We start from the raw sequence: 26,505 nt of genomic DNA, 5'->3' as shown, positions 1-26,505 counted from the left end.
TGTTTTGTTTTAGAGAAATGAGTGTATGAAGGGCTTGCAGGTAACTGAACTTGGGCCTTACAATTGTTATGTTATGTATATAGTAATGTAGTTATATGTATAGTTATGTATATAGTTATGTTTATGTTAATAAGTGTATAGTATGTGTTTAAGTAATTATGTTGAGTGGCAAACCTTTTGGTGGCATGGCTGAATAGGCCTTGCTTTTACTTTCTTGTATATATGTATATAGGGGGCTATAGAATAGGTTGGGTGGGGGAATGGGGGGTAAGAGGTGAGCTGGTTGGAGCCATTGATGAACAATATTGGACTCCATGATACCCGGCTCCTGGTGTGGATTATGGACTGGACTGGACATTTATACCATCTCATGGCCAGAGGGGCTGGAGGGGCTTTGGGATTAGATAGTGAAAGAGTTGTTATTGTTATTCATTTACCTGTATTTCTGTATTACCGTATATTTATGCGAACTAATGTTTAGTTACCTTTCATTTTAGTTAAGGCAGCCGGATATATTTGTTTAGAATTTTTTATTTTTTTTTATATATATTAGGAGAGGATGGGTATGAGTGTGATATCCGCTAATGATGGTGGTGAGGATGAGTGTGAGCGAGTGTGGAATCGGCTGGTGGGAGAGAGAGAGAGAGAGAGAGAGAGAGAGAGAGAGAAAGGGGAAAAAAAAAAAAAGTGTATGTATGTTTATATGTATGTTTATGTTTATATGTATGTTTTGTCTGTAATGTATCTGCTGCCTGTTAGTCAATATTTTCATTATGTCCAGGTTTGGACGGCTTTTATTTTCTATTGCCGGGCATGGCAGAGTTTTTGTTTGTGTAATTGGTGTGAGTTTGGTGTGATGTATGGTGTGAGTTTGGTGTGAGTTTGGTGTGATGTAAGGTGTTGGTGTTGGGGTACACATATTATTTCATTAGTTTATATATATACGTGTACGTAATTAGTTTTAGTTGAAACTGGACTGGCTGGTAAAAGTTTAGTTTTTGTTATAATGACAATTTGTCTTATTTTGTTTCATATTTATGGCGCATGTAAGCTGAGTTTATGTTATGTATTATTGATTATGTCTGTTATGTTTTAGATTTTTATAATAAAAAGATTTACAGGATATAACTCAGGATCAGTACAGGATAAGTAATGTAATGTATGTACACAGTGACCTCACCAGCAGAATAGTGAGTACAGCTCTGGAGTATAATACAGGATATAACTCTGGATCAGTACAGGATAAGTAATGTAATGTATGTACACAGTGACCTCACCAGCAGAATAGTGAGTACAGCTCTGGAGTATAATACAGGATATAACTCAGGATCAGTATGAGAGGAATAATGTAATGTCTGTACACAATGACTCTACTTTTAATGAAGTTTCATTGTATATTTGTCCCACCATTAGGACTTATTCCCTTTCCAGCACAGAATTGTCAGCCCCCACACAGGCCCTTGTCCCATGTTAGGCTGCATTCAAACCACGTTTTTGCAATACAGTTCGCGTATCAGGTTTTTGATGTAAAACGGATTCCTCAAACCTGACTAAACTGTATCAAAATGTGTGTACAAATTTCAACCCGTATACGAATTGAAAAATGATGTCCGTTTGCATCTGTTTTTAAAGAAAAAAAACGTACACGTTTTTTACTTTTCACTCCATTTGTAATAAAAGTTTCACTTGTTTGATTGAAATTCCCCCCCCCCCCCAAAAAAAACTGTGCAAAGTCAAAAACCGTATGGCGCAAACCGGATGGAACAGTACGCACATACGGTTCTGTAAGGTTCCCATTGACTCCCATGTTAAAATAAAATACAGTTTAATACGCTTTTTAACCCGGACCAAAAAATGTGGTAGTCTACGGCTTTGGGTATGGGTAAAAAACAGACAAAACCGGATGATGCGTTTGACATACGATTTACAATGTTAAGTCAATGCATTATGCACTATTTAGTTCCGTACATTTTTTTTTACTTGAAATCATACACGGGAACTGTATAGCAAAAACGTGATGTGCATGCACCCTAAGGCTAGAATTCCACTGAGGTTTTTGCCCTTGTTTTTTTTTTTTTTTTGGCTTAAAAACACCACAAAAACTGCCACTGTTTTTCCCTGCGTTTTGGCATTTTTTCTGGCGTTTTTACCTTTGTGTGGAATTTGCAGTAGGGATGTAAAATTTATTTATTTAACTAAATGTTTTTTTTTATAACAAAATTTTAATAAATTTTTTTATAAAGTGTGTGTGTGTTTAACTTTTTTTTTTATCCCTGTTTAAAAATTAATAAAAATGTTGTAATAAAAAAGAAAAATTTCGTTTTAAATACAATTTTTTCCATCACAACTGTATCTTTTTTATGATGATTTTTGTAATGATACCCTACGAAATTTTTATAAAAAAGGTATCTCCGTCACTTTTTTAGATCGCTAAAGTCCTAAAAAGAATAAAAACCACCAGAAAAAACGCCAAACTAGGTTTTGTCGGGCGTTTTGAAAAACCTCTGAGCCCAAAATTGCTGAAAAACGCTAAAAGGAATAAAAAAAAACGTCAAACTGAAAAACGCCAAGTGGATCTGGCATTTTGCATTTTACTATTGATTTGCAGCTAATATCTGGACGCGGCGTTTTTTTCACTGAAAAAACGCTGTGCGAGAAAATTGGCGTTTTTTACAGCGATTTAGCAAAAATAAAAAAATAAAAACCTCAGTGGAGTTCCAGCCTAACAGTTAATACTTGAATACTGATTTACAAAATTTTCTACTTTTTTTTTGATAAAATAAAGCGGGAAAATTGGCGTTTTTTTCCGCGATTTTGCAAAAAAAAACCTCAGTGGAATTCCTTGAAATGTAGAGATCAGCTCACCAGACCAAAGTCCCGTCCACAGCACGGCCGGTGTGCGGCAACACCAATAGATATAGGAAGAAGGATTATGCCAGCGAGGAAAATGCAAAAAGATCCCTTTATTTGATAAAATCGAAATCACAGGACAAGGCAACCAGAAATGACGCGTTTCAGGTGTGGACCGCCCTTAGTCATATATCCTATATATAAAATCGAAATCACAGGACAAGGTAACCAGAAATGACGCGTTTCAGGCATGGACCGCCCTTAGTCATATATCATATATATAAAATCGAAATCACACGACAAGGCAACCAGAAATTACGGGTTTCAGGTGTGAACCGCTCTTAGTCATATATCATATATATAAAATCGAAATCACAGGACAAGGCAACCAGAAATGACGCGTTTCAGGCGTGGACCGCCCTTAGTCATATATCCTATATATAAAATGGAAATCACAGGACAAGGCAACCAGAAATGACGCGTTTCAGGCGTGGACCGCCCTTAGTCATATATCATATATATAAAATCGAAATCACAGGACAAGGCAACCAGAAATGACGCGTTTCAGGCGTGGACCGCCCTTAGTCATATATCATATATATAAAATCGAAATCACAGGACAAGGCAACCAGAAATTACGCGTTTCAGGCGTGGACCGCCCTTAGTCATATATCATATATATAAAATCGAAATCACAGGACAAGGCAACCAGAAATTACGCGTTTCAGGCGTGGACCGCCCTTAGTCATATATCATATATATAAAATCGAAATCACAGGACAAGGCAACCAGAAATGACGCGTTTCAGGCGTGGACCGCCCTTAGTCATATATCATATATATAAAATCGAAATCACAGGACAAGGCAACCAGAAATGACGCATTTCCGGCGTGGACCACCCTTAGTCATATATCATATATGACTAAGGGCGGTCCACGCCTGAAACGCGTCATTTCTGGTTGCCTTGTCCTGTGATTTCGATTTTTATCAAATTTGCATTTTCCACGCTGGCCTAATCCTTCTTCCAACAGTTAATACTTAAATGCTGATTTACGAAATTTTCTACTTTTTTTTTTTTTGTAAAATAAAGCTAATTACAGCAAAAAATAAAATGCAATAAGGAACATCAGATTGGAGAGAAACGGTTAAGAAATGGAAGTCATTACAGATTCTACAGTACTTAATATAGCAAAACATTACACAATGTCAAAGAAAGCGCTGAAACAGGTCAGCCAGGGCCCCTGGGAGCACAACAGGAAAAGAAACATCATGGCAGCATGCAAATCATTTTATTCTAGTGGCATCGGAGGCGCTCCATCCCTCCGTGCAGGGGCCTATGTGCGGCGGCGAGGCCCCTCGTATACACGCCGCTTACCTAGTCTACGTGAGGGGGATAATTCTGAGAGACAAATTCAGGTCAAGACCGTCATCTCACCAGGACACATACCCTGAGTATTGCTGAGCTATGAGCCAGTCAGCAACAACAACAAAAAAGCGCTATTCTAGTGCAGATGTAGCAGAGCCAAATGTGTCATTTAAAGGGGTACTCCGGTGGAAAACTTTTTTTTATTTTATTTTATTTTTTCAAATCAACTGGTGCCAGAAAGTGAAACAGATTTGTAAATGACTTCTATTAAAAAAAAATAAAAAAATAAAAATCTTAATCCTTCCAGTACTTATTAGCTGCTGAATACTACAGAGGAAATTCTTTTCTCTTTGGAACACAGAGCTCTCTGCTGACATCACGAGCACAGTGCTCTCTGCTGACATCTCTGTCCATTTTAGGAGAAAATCCCCATAGAAAACATATACTGCTCTGGACAGTTCCTAAAATGGACAGAGATGTCAGCAGAGAGCACTGTGCTCATGATGTCAGCAGAGAGTCCTGTGTTCTGAAAAAGAAAATAATTTTCTATGTAGCATAATAAGTACTGGAAGGATTATGATTATGATTTTTTAATAGAAGTAATTTACAAATTTGTTTAACTTTCTGGCACCAGTTGATAAAAAAAAAAAAAGTTTTCCAACGGAGTACCCCTTTAACTCTTTGTCCAAATTGATGGCTCTCTTGATATATATGTCTGATATAACTGGTTGACATCTGACCCCAGGACCTCCAGTGATCCGTAGAATAGCGGTATTTATCATAGACCATGTTAGAGGGTGACCTTACATGCATAGCCCCATTATTGGGATAGGTGGGTTCCTTGGAAAACCCTACACAAAATTAGATGTCAATGGAATGTGTTGGCCCCTTTTATAAGGAAAGATACATACGCTTTCCCATTATGTAAGCGTAGACAAGTGTTTCCCAACCAGGGCGCCTCCAGCTGTTGTAAAACTACAACTCCCAGCATGCCTGGACAGCCGAAGGCTGTCCAGGCATGCTGGGAGTTGTAGTTTTGCAACAGCTGGAGGCTGCCCTGGTTGGGAAACGCTGGCGTAGACAGTGCTGCCTCCCAGAGAGTAATGTTAGCACAGATAATACTGTTTACCTGTTTCTGTATGTGTGTCACGTAGTGACAGATTATACTGCACAGACACAGGCAGTACAGCCTTTCTAAAGAAGATTTCGGCACAGACAGTACTGTCTTTTTGTAGTTGATATAGGCATAGACAGTACTGCCTTTCTGTAGATGACGTAAGCACAGATAGTACTGCCTTCCTGTAGACTTTCCTTTAGATGTTGTAGATACAGATAGTATACTGCCTTCCTGTGGATGATGTAGATACAGATAGTATACTGCCTTCCTGGGGATGATGTAGGTACAGATAGTATACTGCCTCCCTGTGGATGATGTAGGTACAGATAGTATACTGCCTCCCTGTGGATGATGTAGGTACAGATAGTATACTGCCTTCCTGTGGATGATGTAGGTACAGATAGTATATTGCCTTCCTGTGGATGATGTAGGTACAGATAGTATACTGCCTCCCTGTGGATGATGTAGGTACAGATAGTATATTGCCTTCCTGTGGATGATGTAGGTACAGATAGTATACTGCCTCCCTGTGGATGATGTAGGTACATATAGTATATTGCCTTCCTGTGGATGATGTAGGTACATATAGTATATTGCCTCCCTGTGGATGATGTAGGTACAGATAGTATATTGCCTTCCTGTGGATGATGTAGGTACATATAGTATACTGCCTCCCTGTGGATGATGTAGGTACAGATAGTATACTGCCTCCCTGTGGATGATGTAGGTACAGATAGTATACTGCCTTCCTGTGGATGATGTAGGTACAGATAGTATACTGCCTTCCTGTGGATTATGTAGGTACATATAGTATACTGCCTTCCTGTGGATGATGTAGGTACATATAGTATACTGCCTCCCTGTGGATGATGTAGGTACAGATAGTACTGCTTTCCTGCAGATGAAGTAAGAAAGATGGTACTTCTTTCCTGAAGATTATGTAGGCACAGATAGTACTGCCTTCCTGGAGATGATGTAAGTACAGATAGTATACTGCCTTCCTGGGGATGATGTAGGTACAGATAGTATACTGCCTCCCTGTGGATGATGTAGGTACAGATAGTACTGCTTTCCTGCAGATGAAGTAAGAAAGATGGTACTGCTTTCCTGAAGATTATGTAGGCACAGATAGTACTGCCTTCCTGTAGTTAAAGTAAGCTTGGGTTATATACTGCCTTCCTGTGGATTATGTAGGCACAGATAGTACTGCCTTCCTGTAGATGAAGTAAGAATGGGTTATATATTGCCTTCCTGTAGATGATGTAGGCACAGACAGTACTGCCTTCCTGTAGACTTTCCGGTAGATGTTGTAGGTATAGATATTATACTGCCTTCCCGTGGATGATGTAGGTACAGATAGTATACTGCCTTGCTGTGGATGATGTAGATACAGATACTATACTGCCTTCCCGTGGATGATGTAGGTACAGATAGTATACTGCCTTCCCATGGATTATGTAGGTACAGATAGTATACTGCCTTCCCGTGGATTATGTAGGTACAGATAGTACTGCCTTCCCGTGGATTATGTAGGTACAGATAGTATACTGCCTTCCAGTTGATTATGTAGGCACATATAGTACTGCCTTCCTGTAGATGAAGTAAGCATGGGTTATATATTGCCTTCCTGTAGAGTATGTAGGCACAGATAGTACTGCCTTCCTGTAGACTTTCCTGTAGATGTTGTAGGTACAGATAGTATACTGCCTTCCTGTGGATTATGTAGGTACAGATAGGATACTGCCTTCTCGTGTATTATGTAGGTACAGATAGTATACTGCCTTCCCGTGGATTATGTAGGTACAGATAGTATACTGCCTTCCCGTGGATTATGTAGGTACAGATAGTATACTGCCTTCCTGGGGATGATGTAGGTACAGATAGTACTGCCTTCCCGTGGATTATGTAGGTACAGATAGTATACTGCCTTCCTGGGGATGATGTAGGTACAGATAGTACTGCCTTCCCGTGGATTATGTAGGTACAGATAGTATACTGCCTTCCTGTGGATTATGTAGGCACAGATAGTACTGCCTCCCTGTAGATGAAGTAAGCATGGGTTATATATTGCCTTTATGTAGAGTATGTAGGCACAGATAGTACTGCCTTCCTGTAGACTTTCCTGTAGATGTTGTAGGTACAGATAGTATACTGCCTTCCTGTGGATTATGTAGGTACAGATAGGATACTGCCTTCCCGTGTATTATGTAGGTACAGATAGTATACTGCCTTCCCGTCGATTATGTAGGTACAGATAGGATACTGCCTTCCCGTGGATTATGTAGGTACAGATAGTATACTGCCTTCCTGGGGATGATGTAGATAAAGATAGTATACTGCCTCCCTGTGGATTATGTAGGTACAGATAGTATACTGCCTTCCCGTGGATTATGTAGGTACAGATAGTATACTGCCTTCCTGGGGATGATGTAGATAAAGATAGTATACTGCCTCCCTGTGGATGATGTAGGTACAGATAGTACTGCTTTCCTGCAAATGAAGTAAGAAAGATAATACTGCTTTCCTGAAGATTATGTAGGCACAGATAGTACAGCCTTCCTGCAGATGAAGTAAGAATGGGTTATATTTTGCCTTCCTGTAGATGATGTAGGCACAGATAGTACTGCTCACCTGTAGACGTTCAGGTAGATGTTGTAGGTATAGATAGTATACTGCCTTGCTGTGGATGATGTAGGTATAGATAGTATACTGCCTTGCTGTGGATGGATATATCAGAGAAGTGTAGTGATTGTCTTGGGCATCCCACCGAGAGTGCCACATGTCACTTGAAATAGATGGCAAATGCACATTTGTAAACTGAGATAACGTTAGGTCTTGATAAACGCTCCTCCTCTGCTCTGCAGAAAGGTAGGTCATATGCGGAGGCCTGGAAGATATAAGGATCTAGAAGAGCCACAGCTGACATAGTGCACAGGAGGAGATGGTAAACCCTGGGGACACCTGAGTCTGTTAGGGGTTGTGGATATTCTGGGGTCATTCTGAGCACACACTGGAGTATACTGTTATATGATCAGGAGACTGCCTATGTACCTACCTGCTTTACTACATACTGTAGATAAATGTGTTTGACTCATCTAAAACACAGAGATATCAATAACTAGAATCATCTAGAATTTACTAGAATCATCTAGAACATGAATGAACTTCATTTCAGTGGAGGCAGCACTGTAACACCAAAGCAGGACAATTCATTGCCAGTGACAAAGCTCATTCAGTACCAAGCACTGACCAATATCACTTACTACACAGCAGTGCCAGTTACTAATGCCACTTACTACACAGCAGTGCCAGTGACTAATGCCACTTACTACACAGCAGTGCCAGTGACTAATGCCACTTACTACACAGCAGTGCCAGGGATTAATTTCAGTTACTACATAGCAGTGCCAGTAATTCATTCCAGATGCTACATAGCAGTGCCAGTAATTCATTCCAGATGCTACATAGCAGTGCCAGTAATTCATTCCAGATGCTACATAGCAGTGCCAGTAATTCATTCCAGATGCTACATAGCAGTGCCAGTGACTAATGCCACTTACTACACAGCAGAGCCAGTGATTCATTCTAGTTACTACATAGCAGTGCCAGTAATTAATACAGGTTACTAAATTGCAGTGTCAGTGACTAATTCCAGTTACTACATAGCAGTGCCAGTAATTAATACAGGTTACTAAATTGCAGTGTCAGTGACTAATTCCAGTTACTACATTGCAGTACCAGCGATTAATTCCAGATACTACACAGCGGTGCCAGCGATTAAATCCAGTTACCACACAGCAGTGCCGGTGATTCATTCCAGATACTACATAGCAGTGCCAGTGACTATGCTCATTTATCACAACTGACAGATAAAAATACTATAAGAAGTAAATAAATAAATAGATTTGCGCAATTGGCTATGGGCATTAGCATACAACAATTACATTAAAATCTTACCAAACACTGCTGCCAGTGACTAAGATTTCTGTCCTGGAAGCCTAGAAATCTATGCCAAGGCAATGCCAGGGAGTGATCCCCTATCCCAGGGCACTGCCAGTGACTAAGCCCTATTGCCCAGTGCACTATGACTATGCTGCTCTCACACCATTCACTACCAGTGATCATTCAGAACACAGCACTGCCAGTGACTGAGCCCATCTGCCCCCAGTGCCCACGTATCCCTCGCACTGCCATGCAGTGACTAAGCAGAATCACATCACTGCCAATGACTAAGCCCACCGTCCACACAACACACAGCGCTGTCGGTGACTAAGCCCACCGTCCACACAACACACAGCACTGCCAATGACTAAGCCCACCGTCCACACAACACACAGCACTGCCAATGACTAAGCCCACCGTCCACACAACACACAGCACTGCCAATGACTAAGCCCACCGTCCACACAACACACAGCACTGCCAATGACTAAGCCCACCGTCCACACAACACACAACACTGCCAATGACTAAGCCCACCGTCCACACAACACACAGCACTGCCAATGACTAAGCCCACCATCCACACAACACACAGCACTGCCAATGACTAAGCCCACCGTCCACACAACACTGCCAATGACTAAGCCCACCGTCCACACAACACACAGCACTGCCAATGACTAAGCCCACCATCCACACAACACACAGCACTGCCAATGACTAAGCCCACCGTCCACACAACACTGCCAATGACTAAGCCCACCGTCCACACAACACACAGCACTGCCAATGACTAAGCCCACCGTCCACACAACACACAGCACTGCCAATGACTAAGCCCACCGTCCACACCACACACAGCACTGCCAATGACTAAGCCCACCGTCCACACAACACACAGCACTGCCAGTGACTAAGCCCACCGTCCACACAACACACAGCACTGCCAATGACTAAGCCCACCATCCACACAACACACAGCACTGCCAATGACTAAGCCCACCGTCCACACAACACACAGCACTGCCAATGACTAAGCCCACCGTCCACACAACACACAGCACTGCCAGTGACTAAGCCCACCGTCCACACAACACTGCCAATGACTAAGCCCACCGTCCACACCACACACAGCACTGCCAGTGACTAAGCCCACCGTCCACACAACACACAGCACTGCCAGTGACTAAGCCCACCGTCCACACAACACTGCCAATGACTAAGCCCACCGTCCACACAACACACAGCACTGCCAGTGACTAAGCCCACCGTCCACACAACACACAGCACTGCCAATGACTAAGCCCACCATCCACACAACACACAGCACTGCCAATGACTAAGCCCACCGTCCACACAACACACAGCACTGCCAATGACTAAGCCCACCGTCCACACAACACACAGCACTGCCAATGACTAAGCCCACCATCCACACAACACACAGCACTGCCAATGACTAAGCCCACCGTCCACACAACACACAGCACTGCCAATGACTAAGCCCACCGTTCACACAACACACAGCACTGCCAATGACTAAGCCCACCGTCCACACAACACACAGCACTGCCAATGACTAAGCCCACCGTCCACACAACACACAGCACTGCCAATGACTAAGCCCACCGTCCACACAACACACAGCACTGCCAATGACTAAGCCCACCGTCCACACAACACACAGCACTGCCAATGACTAAGCCCACCATCCACACAACACACAGCACTGCCAATGACTAAGCCCACCGTCCACACAACACACAGCACTGCCAATGACTAAGCCCACCATCCACACAACACACAGCACTGCCAATGACTAAGCCCACCATCCACACAACACACAGCACTGCCAATGACTAAGCCCACCGTCCACACAACACACAGCACTGCCAATGACTAAGCCCACCATCCACACAACACACAGCACTGCCGGTGACTAAGCCCACCATCCACACAACACACAGCACTGCCGGTGACTAAGCCCACCGTCCACACAACACACAGCACTGCCAGTGACTAAGCCCACCGTCCACACCACACACAGCACTGCCAATGACTAAGCCCACCGTCCACACCACACACAGCACTGCCAATGACTAAGCCCACCGTCCACACAACACACAGCACTGCCAATGACTAAGCCCACCGTCCACACCACACACAGCACTGCCAATGACTAAGCCCACCATCCACACAACACACAGCACTGCCAATGACTAAGCCCACCGTCCACACAACACACAGCACTGCCAATGACTAAGCCCACCATCCACACAACACACAGCACTGCCAATGACTAAGCCCACCGTCCACACCACACACAGCACTGCCAATGACTAAGCCCACCGTCCACACAACACACAGCACTGCCAATGACTAAACCCACGGTCCACACAACACACAGCACTGCCAATGACTAAGCCCACCGTCCACACAACACACAGCACTGCCAATGACTAAGCCCACCGTCCACACAACACACAGCACTGCCAATGACTAAGCCCACCGTCCACACAACACACAGCACTGCCAATGACTAAGCCCACCGTCCACACCACACACAGCACTGCCAATGACTAAGCCCACCGTCCACACAACACACAGCACTGCCAATGACTAAGCCCACCATCCACACAACACACAGCACTGCCAGTGACTAAGCCCACCGTCCACACAACACTGCCAATGACTAAGCCCACCGTCCACACAACACTGCCAATGACTAAGCCCACCGTCCACACAACACACAGCACTGCCAATGACTAAGCCCACCGTCCACACAACACTGCCAATGACTAAGCCCACCGTCCACACAACACTGCCAATGACTAAGCCCACCGTCCACACAACACTGCCAATGACTAAGCCCACCGTCCACACAACACACAGCACTGCCAGTGACTAAGCCCACCATCCACACAACACACAGCACTGCCAATGACTAAGCCCACCGTCCACACCACACACAGCACTGCCAATGACTAAACCCACCGTCCACACAACACACAGCACTGCCAATGACTAAGCCCACCGTCCACACAACACACAGCACTGCCAATGACTAAGCCCACCATCCACACAACACACAGCACTGCCAGTGACTAAGCCCACCGTCCACACAACACACAGCACTGCCAATGACTAAGCCCACCGTCCACACCACACACAGCACTGCCAATGACTAAGCCCACCGTCCACACAACACACAGCACTGCCAATGACTAAACCCACCGTCCACACAACACACAGCACTGCCAATGACTAAGCCCACCGTCCACACAACACACAGCACTGCCAATGACTAAGCCCACCATCCACACAACACACAGCACTGCCAATGACTAAGCCCACCGTCCACACAACACACAGCACTGCCAATGACTAAGCCCACCGTCCACACCACACACAGCACTGCCAGTGACTAAGCCCACCATCCACACAACACACAGCACTGCCAGTGACTAAGCCCACCGTCCACACAACACACAGCACTGCCAATGACTAAGCCCACCGTCCACACAACACACAGCACTGCCAATGACTAAGCCCACCGTCCACACAACACACAGCACTGCCAATGACTAAGCCCACCGTCCACACAACACACAGCACTGCCAATGACTAAGCCCACCGTCCACACAACACACAGCACTGCCAATGACTAAGCCCACCGTCCACACCACACACAGCACTGCCAATGACTAAGCCCACCGTCCACACAACACTGCCAATGACTAAGCCCACCGTCCACACAACACTGCCAATGACTAAGCCCACCGTCCACACAACACACAGCACTGCCAGTGACTAAGCCCACCATCCACACAACACACAGCACTGCCAATGACTAAGCCCACCGTCCACACAACACACAGCACTGCCAATGACTAAGCCCACCGTCCACACAACACACAGCACTGCCAATGACTAAGCCCACCGTCCACACACCACACAGTACTGCCAATGACTAAGCCCACCGTCCACACAACACTGCCAATGACTAAGCCCACCGTCCACACAACACACATCACTGCCAATAACTAAGCCCACCGTCCACACAACACACAGCACTGCCAATGACTAAGCCCACCGTCCACACAACACACAGCACTGCCAATGACTAAGCCCACCGTCCACACAACACACAGCACTGCCAATGACTAAGCCAACCGTCCACACAACACACAGCACTGCCAATGACTAAGCCAACCGTCCACACAACACACAGCACTGCCAATGACTAAGCCCACCGTCCACACAACACACAGCACTGCCAGTGACTAAGCCCACCATCCACACAACACACAGCACTGCCAATGACTAAGCCCACCGTCCACACAACACACAGCACTGCCAATGACTAAGCCCACCGTCCACACCACACACAGCACTGCCAATGACTAAGCCCACCGTCCACACAACACACAGCACTGCCAGTGACTAAGCCCACCGTCCACACAACACACAGCACTGCCAATGACTAAGCCCACCGTCCACACAACACACAGCACTGCCAATGACTAAGCCCACCGTCCACACAACACACAGCACTGCCAATGACTAAGCCCACCGTCCACACAACACACAGCACTGCCAATGACTAAGCCCACCGTCCACACCACACACAGCACTGCCAATGACTAAGCCCACCGTCCACACAACACACAGCACTGCCAGTGACTAAGCCCACCGTCCACACAACACACAGCACTGCCAGTGACTAAGCCCACCGTCCACACAACACACAGCACTGCCAATGACTAAGCCCACCGTCCACACAACACACAGCACTGCCAATGACTAAGCCCACCGTCCACACAACACACAGCACTGCCAGTGACTAAGCCCACCGTCCACACAACACACAGCACTGCCAATGACTAAGCCCACCATCCACACAACACACAGCACTGCCAATGACTAAGCCCACCGTCCACACAACACACAGCACTGCCAATGACTAAGCCCACCGTCCACACAACACACAGCACTGCCAATGACTAAGCCCACCGTCCACACAACACTGCCAATGACTAAGCCCACCGTCCACACAACACACAGCACTGCCAATGACTAAGCCCACCGTCCACACAACACACAGCACTGCCAATGACTAAGCCAACCGTCCACACAACACACAGCACTGCCAATGACTAAGCCAACCGTCCACACAACACACAGCACTGCCAATGACTAAGCCCACCGTCCACACAACACACAGCACTGCCAGTGACTAAGCCCACCATCCACACAACACACAGCACTGCCAATGACTAAGCCCACCGTCCACACAACACACAGCACTGCCAATGACTAAGCCCACCGTCCACACCACACACAGCACTGCCAATGACTAAGCCCACCGTCCACACAACACACAGCACTGCCAATGACTAAGCCCACCGTCCACACAACACACAGCACTGCCAATGACTAAGCCCACCGTCCACACCACACACAGCACTGCCAATGACTAAGCCCACCGTCCACACAACACACAACACTGCCAATGACTAAGCCCACCATCCACACAACACACAGCACTGCCAATGAATAAGCCCACCGTCCACACAACACACAGCACTGCCAATGACTAAGCCCACCGTCCACACAACACACAGCACTGCCAATGACTAAGCCCACCGTCCACACACCACACAGTACTGCCAATGACTAAGCCCACCGTCCACACAACACTGCCAATGACTAAGCCCACCGTCCACACAACACACATCACTGCCAATAACTAAGCCCACCGTCCACACAACACACAGCACTGCCAATGACTAAGCCCACCGTCCACACAACACACAGCACTGCCAATGACTAAGCCCACCGTCCACACAACACACAGCACTGCCAATGACTAAGCCCACCGTCCACACAACACACAGCACTGCCAATGACTAAGCCCACCGTCCACACAACACACAGCACTGCCAATGACTAAGCCAACCGTCCACACAACACACAGCACTGCCAATGACTAAGCCCACCGTCCACACAACACACAGCACTGCCAATGACTAAGCCCACCGTCCACACAACACACAGCACTGCCAATGACTAAGCCCACCGTCCACACAACACACAGCACTGCCAATGACTAAGCCCACCGTCCACACCACACACAGCACTGCCAATGACTAAGCCCACCGTCCACACAACACACAACACTGCCAATGACTAAGCCCACCATCCACACAACACACAGCACTGCCAATGAATAAGCCCACCGTCCACACAACACACAGCACTGACAATGACTAAGCCCACCGTCCACACAACACACAGCACTGCCAATGACTAAGCCCACCGTCCACACAACACACAGCACTGCCAATGACTAAGCCCACCGTCCACACAACACACAGCACTGCCAATGACTAAGCCCACCGTCCACACCACACACAGCACTGCCAATGACTAAGCCCACCGTCCACACAACACACAGCACTGCCAATGACTAAGCCCACCGTCCACACAACACACAGCACTGCCAATGACTAAGCCCACCGTCCACACAACACACAGCACTGCCAATGACTAAGCCCACCGTCCACACAACACACAGCACTGCCAATGACTAAGCCCACCGTCCACACCACACACAGCACTGCCAATGACTAAGCCCACCGTCCACACAACACACAACACTGCCAATGACTAAGCCCACCGTCCACACAACACACAGCACTGCCAATGAATAAGCCCACCGTCCACACAACACACAGCACTGCCAATGACTAAGCCCACCGTCCACACAACACACAGCACTGCCAATGACTAAGCCCACCGTCCACACAACACACAGCACTGCCAATGACTAAGCCCACCGTCCACACAACACACAGCACTGCCAATGACTAAGCCCACCGTCCACACAACACACAGCACTGCCAATGACTAAGCCCACCGTCCACACAACACACAGCACTGCCAGTGACTAATCCATTCACCACCCAGCCCTGGCAGCGCTCTGCCCCCTCTCCAGTGACTCAGCTCCCGGAGCCGCTTATGGCCGGGGATGACATCATCTGCCGCAGCACAGGAGCCCCTCAGTAGCCGGCACCCACCTCTCTGTCCGGGGGCTTCTAGCTGGCATCTTCACGGCTGCAGTCCTGGGTGCACATCGGGTGATGTCCGGCGCTGCACGGCTACCTGGCCGCCCCCTCCATCCTGCTATGTGTCAGGAATAGAACCAGCAGGAGAGCGGGAGGGGAGGGGAGGAGGATGCAGCGCCGCCACTGGCTCCATCAGTGTATACACATCCCCCAGTCTGCCCCACAGGGCACCAGTCACTCATCAGGACTGACACCGGCCAAACCCACATCCCTGCCCCCTGCTGGCATCACCCGGGACCACTGCGCGTCCCCCACACTGCTGCTTGGTACAGACTCAAATGTGTATAGTGTCATATACTTCTTATATACAGGCTCAAATATATATATATAGTGTCATATACCTCTTATATACAGGCTCAAATATATATAGTGTCATATACCTCTTATATACAGGCTCATATATGTATAGTGTCATATACCTCTTATATACAGGCTCAAATATATATATAGTGTCATATACCTCTTATATACAGGCTCATATATGTATAGTGTCATATACCTCTTATATACAGGCTCAAATATATATATATATATATATATATATATATATATATATATAGTGCCATATACCTCTTATATACAGGCTCATATATGTATAGTGCCATATACCTCTTATATACAGGCTCAAATGTATATAGTGTCATATACCTCTTATATACAGGCTCATATATGTATAGTGCCATATACCTCTTATATACAGGCTCAAATGTATTTAGTGTCATATACCTCTTATATACAGGCTCAAATGTGTATAGTGTCATATACCTCTTATATACAGGCTCAAATGTGTATAGTGTCATATACCTCTTATATACAGGCTCAAATATGTATATAGTGTCATATACCTCTTATATACAGGCTCAAATATATATAGTGTCATATACCTCTTATATACAGGCTCAAATGTATATAGTGTCATATACCTCTTATATACAGGCTCAGAGATACATGGTGTCATATACCTCTTATATACAGGCTCATATATGTATAGTGTCATATACCTCTTATATACAGACTCAAATGTGTATAGTGTCATATACCTCTTATATACAGGCTCAAATGTGTATAGTGTCATATACCTCTTATATACAGGCTCAAATGTGTATAGTGTCATATACCTCTTATATACAGGCTCAAATATATATATAGTGTCATATACTTCTTATATACAGGCTCAAATATGTATAGTGTCATATACCTCTTATATACAGGCTCATATATGTATAGTGTCATATACCTCTTATATACAGGCTCAAATATATATAGTGTCATATACCTCTTATATACAGGCTCATATATGTATAGTGCCATATACCTCTTATATACAGGCTCAAATGTATTTAGTGTCATATACCTCTTATATACAGGCTCAAATGTGTATAGTGTCATATACCTCTTATATACAGGCTCATATATGTATAGTGTCATATACCTCTTATATACAGGCTCAAATATGTATATAGTGTCATATACCTCTTATATACAGGCTCAAATATATATAGTGTCATATACCTCTTATATACAGGCTCAAATGTATATAGTGTCATATACCTCTTATATACAGGCTCAGAGATACATGGTGTCATATACCTCTTATATACAGGCTCATATATGTATAGTGTCATATACCTCTTATATACAGACTCAAATGTGTATAGTGTCATATACCTCTTATATACAGGCTCAAATGTGTATAGTGTCATATACCTCTTATATACAGGCTCAAATGTGTATAGTGTCATATACCTCTTATATACAGGCTCAAATATATATATAGTGTCATATACTTCTTATATACAGGCTCAAATATGTATAGTGTCATATACCTCTTATATACAGGCTCATATATGTATAGTGTCATATACCTCTTATATACAGGCTCAAATATATATAGTGTCATATACCTCTTATATACAGGCTCAAATGTGTATAGTGTCATATACCTCTTATATACAGGCTCAAATATATATAGTGTCATATACCTCTTATATACAGACTCAAATATATATGTATAGTGTCATATACCTCTTATATACAGGCTCAAATATATATAGTGTCATATACCTCTTATATACAGGCTCAAATGTGTATAGTGTCATATACCTCTTATATACAGGCTCATATATGTATAGTGTCATATACCTCTTATATACAGGCTCAAATATATATATAGTGTCATATACCTCTTATATACAGGCTCAAATATATATAGTGTCATATACCTCTTATATACAGGCTCATATATGTATAGTGTCATATACCTCTTATATACAGGCTCAGATATATATATAGTGTCATATACCTCTTATATACAGGCTCATATATGTATAGTGTCATATACCTCTTATATACAGGCTCAAATATATATATATATATATATATATATATATATATATATATATAGTGCCATATACCTCTTATATACAGGCTCATATATGTATAGTGCCATATACCTCTTATATACAGGCTCAAATGTATATAGTGTCATATACCTCTTATATACAGGCTCATATATGTATAGTGCCATATACCTCTTATATACAGGCTCAAATGTATTTAGTGTCATATACCTCTTATATACAGGCTCAAATGTGTATAGTGTCATATACCTCTTATATACAGGCTCAAATGTGTATAGTGTCATATACCTCTTATATACAGGCTAAAATGTATATAGTGTCATATACCTCTTATATACAGGCTCAAATGTGTATAGTGTCATATACCTCTTATATACAGGCTCAAATATATATAGTGTCATATACCTCTTATATACAGGCTCAAATATATATAGTGTCATATACCTCTTATATAGAGGCTCAAATGTGTATAGTGTCATATACCTCTTATATACAGGCTCATATATGTATAGTGTCATATACCTCTTATATACAGGCTCAAATATATATAGTGTCATATACCTCTTATATACAGACTCAAATATATATATATAGTGTCATATACCTCTTATATACAGGCTCAAATATATATAGTGTCATATACCTCTTATATACAGGCTCAAATGTGTATAGTGTCATATACCTCTTATATACAGGCTCAAATGTGTATAGTGTCATATACCTCTTATATACAGGCTCAAATGTGTATAGTGTCATATACCTCTTATATACAGGCTCATATATGTATAGTGTCATATACCTCTTATATACAGGCTCAAATATGTATATAGTGTCATATACCTCTTATATACAGGCTCAAATATATATAGTGTCATATACCTCTTATATACAGGCTCAAATGTATATAGTGTCATATACCTCTTATATACAGGCTCAGAGATACATGGTGTCATATACCTCTTATATACAGGCTCATATATGTATAGTGTCATATACCTCTTATATACAGACTCAAATGTGTATAGTGTCATATACCTCTTATATACAGGCTCAAATGTGTATAGTGTCATATACCTCTTATATACAGGCTCAAATGTGTATAGTGTCATATACCTCTTATATACAGGCTCAAATATATATATAGTGTCATATACTTCTTATATACAGGCTCAAATATGTATAGTGTCATATACCTCTTAAATACAGCCTCATATATGTATAGTGTCATATACCTCTTATATACAGGCTCAAATATATATAGTGTCATATACCTCTTATATACAGGCTCAAATGTGTATAGTGTCATATACCTCTTATATACAGGCTCAAATATATATAGTGTCATATACCTCTTATATACAGACTCAAATATATATGTATAGTGTCATATACCTCTTATATACAGGCTCAAATATATATAGTGTCATATACCTCTTATATACAGGCTCAAATGTGTATAGTGTCATATACCTCTTATATACAGGCTCATATATGTATAGTGTCATATACCTCTTATATACAGGATCAATTATATATAGTGTCATATACCTCTTATATACAGGCTCAAATGTGTATAGTGTAATATACCTCTTATATAAAGGCTCAAATGTATATAGTGTCATATACTTCTTATATACAGGCTCAAATGTGTATAGTGTCATATACCTCTTATATACAGGCTCAAATATTTATAGTGTCATATACCTCTTATATACAGGCTCAAATATGTATAGTGTCATATAGCTCTTATATACAGGCTCAAATATGTATAGTGTCATATACCTCTTATATACAGGCTCAAATATGTATAGTGTCATATACCTCTTATATACAGGCCCAAATATGTATATAGTGTCATATACTTCTTATATACAGGCTCAAATATATAAAGTGTCATATACCTCTTATATACAGGCTCAAACATATATAGTGTCATATACTTCTTATATACAGGCTCAAATATATAAAGTGTCATATACCTCTTATATACAGGCTCAAATATGTAGTGTCATATACCTCTTATATACAGGCTCAAATATGTATAGTGTCATATACCTCTTATATACAGGCTCAAATATGTAGTGTCATATACCTCTTATATACAGGCTCAAATATATATAGTGTCATATACCTCTTATATACAGGCTCAAACATATATAGTGTCGTATACCTCTTATATACAGGCTCAAATGTGTATAGTGTCATATACCTCTTATATACAGGCTCAAATGTATATAGTGTCATATACCTCTTATATACAGGCTCATATATGTACAGTGTCATATACTTCTTATATACAGGCTCAAATATGCACAGTGTCATATACCTCTTATATACAGGCTCAAATGTGTATAGTGTCATATACCTCTTATATACAGGCTCAGATATGTATAGTGTCATATACCTCTTATATATACAGGCTCAAATGTGTATAGTGTCATATACCTCTTATATACAGGCTCAAATATATATAGTGCCATATACCTCTTATATACAGGCTCAAATATGTATAGTGTCATATACCTCTTATATACAGGCTCAATTATGTATAGTGCCATATACCTCTTATATACAGGCTCAAATATGTATAGTGTCATATACCTCTTATATACAGGCTCAAATATGTATAGTGTCATATACCTCTTATATACAGGCTCATATATGTATAGTGTCATATACCTCTTATATACAGGCTCAAATATGTATAGTGTCATATACCTCTTATATACAGGCTCAAATGTATATAGTGTCATATACCTCTTATATACAGGCTTTAATATGTATAGTGCCATATACCTCTTATATACAGGCTCAAATATGTATAGTGTCATATACCTCTTATATACAGGCTCAAATGTATATAGTGTCATATACCTCTTATATACAGGCTCAAATATAGTGTCATATACCTCTTATATACAGGCTCAATTATATATAGTGTCATATACCTCTTATATACAGGCTCAAATGTGCATAGTGTCATATACCTCTTATATAAAGGCTCAAATGTATATAGTGTCATATACCTCTTATATACAGGCTCAAATATAGTGTCATATACCTCTTATATACAGGCTCATATATGTATAGTGTCATATACCTCTTATATACAGGCTCAAATATGTATAGTGTCATATACCTCTTATATACAGGCTCATATATGTATAGTGTCATATACCTCTTATATACAGGCTCATATATGTATAGTGTCATATACCTCTTATATACAGGCTCATATATGTATAGTGTCATATACCTCTTATATACAGGCTCATATATGTATAGTGTCCTATACCTCTTATATACAGGCTCATATATGTATAGTGTCATATACCTCTTATATACAGGCTCATATATGTATAGTGTCATATACCTCTTATATACAGGCTCAAATATGTTTAGTGTCATATACCTCTTATATACAGGCTCATATATGTATAGTGTCATATACCTCTTATATACAGGCTCAAATATGTATAGTGTCATATACCTCTTATATACAGGCTCATATATGTATAGTGTCATATACCTCTTATATACAGGCTCAAATATGTATAGTGTCATATACATCTTATATACAGGCTCAAATATGTATAGTGTAATATACCTCTTATATACAGGCTCAAATATATATAGTGTCATATACCTCTGATATACAGGCTCAAATGTATATAGTGTCATATACCTCTTATATACAGGCTCAAATATAGTGTCATATACCTCTTATATACAGGCTCAATTATATATAGTGTCATATACCTCTTATATACAGGCTCAAATGTGTATAGTGTCATATACCTCTTATGTAAAGGCTCAAATGTATATAGTGTCATATACCTCTTATATAAAGGCTCAAATGTATATAGTGTCATATACCTCTTATATACAGGCTCAAATATAGTGTCATATACCTCTTATATAAAGGCTCAAATGTATATAGTGTCATATACCTCTTATATATAGGCTCAAATATAGTGTCATATACCTCTTATATACAGGCTCAAATATATATAGTGTCATATACCTCTTATATACAGGCTCAAATGTGTATAGTGTCATATACCTCTTATATACAGGCTCAAATGTGTATAGTGTCATATACCTCTTATATAAAGGCTCAAATATATATAGTGTCATATACCTCTTATATACAGGCTCAGATATGTATAGTGTCATATACCTCTTATATACAGGCTCAAATATATATAGTGTCATATACCTCTTATATACAGGCTCATATATGTATAGTGTCATATACCTCTTATATACAGGCTCAAATATGTATAGTGTCATATACCTCTTATATACAGGCTCATATATGTACAGTGTCATATACCTCTTATATACAGGCTCAAATATGTATAGTGTCATATACCTCTTATATACAGGCTCAAATATGTATAGTGTCATATACCTCTTATATACAGGCTCATATATGTATAGTGTCCTATACCTCTTATATACAGGTTCATATATGTATAGTGTCCTATACCTCTTATATACAGACTCAAATATATATAGTGTCATATACCTCTTATATACAGGCTCAAATATGTATAGTGTCATATACCTCTCATATACAGGCTCAAATATATATAGTGTCATATACCTCTTATATACAGGCTCAAATATGTATAGTGTCATATACCTCTTATATACAGGCTCATATATGTATAGTGTCATATACCTCTTATATACAGGCTCATATATGTATAGTGTCCTATACCTCTTATATACAGGCTCATATATGTATAGGGTAATATACCTCTTATATACAGGCTCAAATATGTACAGTGTCATATACCTCTTATATACAGGCTCAAATGTGTATAGTGTCATATACCTCTTATATACAGGCTCATATATGTATAGTGTCATATACCTCTTATATACAGGCTCATATATGTATAGTGTGATATACCTCTTATATACAGGCTCATATATGTATAGTGTCATATACCTCTTATATACAGGCTCAAATATGTACAGTGTCATATACCTCTTATATACAGGCTCAAATATGTATAGTGTCATATACCTCTTATATACAGGCTCAAATATGTATAGTGTCATATACCTCTTATATACAGGCTCAAATATATATAGTGTCATATACCTCTGATATACAGGCTCAAATGTATATAGTGTCATATACCTCTTATATACAGGCTCAAATATAGTGTCATATACCTCTTATATACAGGCTCAATTATATATAGTGTCATATACCTCTTATATACAGGCTCAAATGTGTATAGTGTCATATACCTCTTATGTAAAGGCTCAAATGTATATAGTGTCATATACCTCTTATATACAGGCTCATATATGTATAGTGTCATATACCTCTTATATACAGGCTCAAATATAGTGTCATATACCTCTTATATACAGGCTCAAATATATATAGTGTCATATACCTCTTATATACAGGCTCATATATGTATAGTGTCATATACCTCTTATATACAGGCTCAAATATGTATAGTGTCATATACATCTTATATACAGGCTCAAATGTGTATAGTGTCATATACCTCTTATATACAGGCTCAAATGTGTATAGTGTCATATACCTCTTATATACAGGCTCAAATATATATATAGTGTCATATACTTCTTATATACAGGCTCAAATATGTATAGTGTCATATACCTCTTAAATACAGCCTCATATATGTATAGTGTCATATACCTCTTATATACAGGCTCAAATATATATAGTGTCATATACCTCTTATATACAGGCTCAAATGTGTATAGTGTCATATACCTCTTATATACAGGCTCAAATATATATAGTGTCATATACCTCTTATATACAGACTCAAATATATATGTATAGTGTCATATACCTCTTATATACAGGCTCAAATATATATAGTGTCATATACCTCTTATATACAGGCTCAAATGTGTATAGTGTCATATACCTCTTATATACAGGCTCATATATGTATAGTGTCATATACCTCTTATATACAGGATCAATTATATATAGTGTCATATACCTCTTATATACAGGCTCAAATGTGTATAGTGTAATATACCTCTTATATAAAGGCTCAAATGTATATAGTGTCATATACTTCTTATATACAGGCTCAAATGTGTATAGTGTCATATACCTCTTATATACAGGCTCAAATATTTATAGTGTCATATACCTCTTATATACAGGCTCAAATATGTATAGTGTCATATAGCTCTTATATACAGGCTCAAATATGTATAGTGTCATATACCTCTTATATACAGGCTCAAATATGTATAGTGTCATATACCTCTTATATACAGGCCCAAATATGTATATAGTGTCATATACTTCTTATATACAGGCTCAAATATATAAAGTGTCATATACCTCTTATATACAGGCTCAAACATATATAGTGTCATATACTTCTTATATACAGGCTCAAATATATAAAGTGTCATATACCTCTTATATACAGGCTCAAATATGTAGTGTCATATACCTCTTATATACAGGCTCAAATATGTATAGTGTCATATACCTCTTATATACAGGCTCAAATATGTAGTGTCATATACCTCTTATATACAGGCTCAAATATATATAGTGTCATATACCTCTTATATACAGGCTCAAACATATATAGTGTCGTATACCTCTTATATACAGGCTCAAATGTGTATAGTGTCATATACCTCTTATATACAGGCTCAAATATGTATATAGTGTCATATACCTCTTATATACAGGCTCAAATGTATATAGTGTCATATACTTCTTATATAGGCTCAAATGTGTATAGTGTCATATACCTCTTATATACAGGCTCAAATGTATATAGTGTCATATACCTCTTATATACAGGCTCATATATGTACAGTGTCATATACTTCTTATATACAGGCTCAAATATGCACAGTGTCATATACCTCTTATATACAGGCTCAAATGTGTATAGTGTCATATACCTCTTATATACAGGCTCAGATATGTATAGTGTCATATACCTCTTATATATACAGGCTCAAATGTGTATAGTGTCATATACCTCTTATATACAGGCTCAAATATATATAGTGCCATATACCTCTTATATACAGGCTCAAATATGTATAGTGTCATATACCTCTTATATACAGGCTCAATTATGTATAGTGCCATATACCTCTTATATACAGGCTCAAATATGTATAGTGTCATATACCTCTTATATACAGGCTCAAATATGTATAGTGTCATATACCTCTTATATACAGGCTCATATATGTATAGTGTCATATACCTCTTATATACAGGCTCAAATATGTATAGTGTCATATACCTCTTATATACAGGCTCAAATGTATATAGTGTCATATACCTCTTATATACAGGCTTTAATATGTATAGTGCCATATACCTCTTATATACAGGCTCAAATATGTATAGTGTCATATACCTCTTATATACAGGCTCAAATGTATATAGTGTCATATACCTCTTATATACAGGCTCAAATATAGTGTCATATACCTCTTATATACAGGCTCAATTATATATAGTGTCATATACCTCTTATATACAGGCTCAAATGTGCATAGTGTCATATACCTCTTATATAAAGGCTCAAATGTATATAGTGTCATATACCTCTTATATACAGGCTCAAATATAGTGTCATATACCTCTTATATACAGGCTCATATATGTATAGTGTCATATACCTCTTATATACAGGCTCAAATATGTATAGTGTCATATACCTCTTATATACAGGCTCATATATG

General features: G+C 40.7%; 1 protein-coding gene across 3 annotated transcripts in view; it reads right to left on the bottom strand.

Annotated features, from left to right (window-relative positions):
• Positions 1 to 16,558, bottom strand: part of LZTS3 (leucine zipper tumor suppressor family member 3) — a 169,707-nt gene extending 153,149 nt beyond the window's left edge. The window contains exon 1 of one of the 3 annotated variants that reach the window (XM_056553366.1): positions 16,355 to 16,558. The gene's annotated coding sequence lies outside the window, so the exon portion shown is untranslated. Of the gene's footprint in view, positions 1 to 7,964; positions 8,001 to 9,290; positions 9,618 to 16,354 lie in introns of those variants that run through there. The other 2 variants (XM_056553368.1, XM_056553412.1) reach the window with 2 other exon arrangements.
• Positions 16,559 to 26,505: the final 9,947 nt, after the last annotated feature.

The sequence above is a fragment of the Hyla sarda genome, chromosome 1 (genome assembly GCF_029499605.1).
Source record: "Hyla sarda isolate aHylSar1 chromosome 1, aHylSar1.hap1, whole genome shotgun sequence".
In the NCBI taxonomy this organism is placed as follows: Eukaryota; Metazoa; Chordata; class Amphibia; order Anura; family Hylidae; genus Hyla; species Hyla sarda.
Note: the sequence above shows the minus strand (reverse complement) of the source record. Positions and strands in the feature narration are given on the sequence as shown.